Below are 1,274 nucleotides of genomic sequence, written 5' to 3' on the forward strand. Positions count from 1 at the left end.
CACCGACCTATCATCATCACCCCCCACCTTCATCTACCTGTTGTAATCCTGGCTACCTTCCCCACAGCCCCCTTGGCCCCCCTCCCCCACATTTCTGATGAGCTTATGCTCGAAATGTCAACTCCCCTGCTCCTTGGATACTGCCTGATTGACACTGGAAAAGCACAGCCACACTTTTTGACTCTTCTCACCAAGAACTTAGTTGGTGGTCCGAAGGGACAAGTATTCTCTCTGGAGCCGATTCATCTGATCAGGATTGGACTTTGGTCATCCAAGTCTTCAGGATTTCCCACCCAGGTTCCTGGCTACGATAAAGCAGTTTCATGAAAATCAGTTTGGACAAGTCCAGCATATCAGTGAGCTCTTGAATTTCTTCATGTCCATTAGCATGGAGCAGAGACGCCTGTTGTCCCTGTCCACCTTCATGATCTTGGTCTGCATGATCTCTGCAGCAGGCAACAGAAGACCTTGAGGAGAGTTTGTCTGCAGACTGGTGGCCCTTTGAACTTTGGGAATCTTCAGGTTCTTGTAGACAGTGAAAAATGTATCCGTTTACTTCCTTTTGCTGATTCCTGGTCCATAGTCAGCCCTGCAATATTTAGGAACATGGTTTTCCAAGGCTGTACAAATCTTAAGATGAGTTTAAAGAAAACTGAAATCCTGGGTGAATCTGCATCCCAGAAAGAGTTTGGGCTACCAAGTTTCACCATTGAATCAGCTGAACTGAATACTGTTGAGCAATTTACCTAATTTGGGAGCATCACCTTTTGTTTATCCACTTCTTTGTCCATGACAACAATAGGCTTTGCCAAACGTAGTGTTTGCTTTTGAGTCAGTCTCGAAGCACAAACCAAGCTCAGTCTATAAAGCCATAGTCCTCACCCCCCTTCCATATGGGGCGGGGACCTGTACTACCAAAATGTATGTCTCTAGTGGGTAAGACCCAGTGGCAGGACCATGTCAGAGACATTGAAAACATGGACTGAGAGTATCAATGCCATGCCCTAGTGCAAAAGCCAATTGTGTAGGGCGCGTCCTGTTGCCAGTATCTTGTGGTTTACAAAGAGCTGGCCACTGGTAAATGGAACGGAGTGGCTCCATGCAAAAATTAAGGACTCCCTCAAGAAGTCTCTCACTTTTTATATTGCATTGTACTACGTTTCCCACTAGTGATGGTCATGGATTGTAATGCCAGGAGATGTTATATCGGGGCATTACAGACACCCATGACACCAAATGAAGTACTGGCATTGAAAGAGGGATCGATCCTATTG

Source organism: Chiloscyllium plagiosum, unplaced genomic scaffold, assembly GCF_004010195.1.
Source record: "Chiloscyllium plagiosum isolate BGI_BamShark_2017 unplaced genomic scaffold, ASM401019v2 scaf_6452, whole genome shotgun sequence".
Lineage (NCBI taxonomy): Eukaryota > Metazoa > Chordata > Chondrichthyes > Orectolobiformes > Hemiscylliidae > Chiloscyllium > Chiloscyllium plagiosum.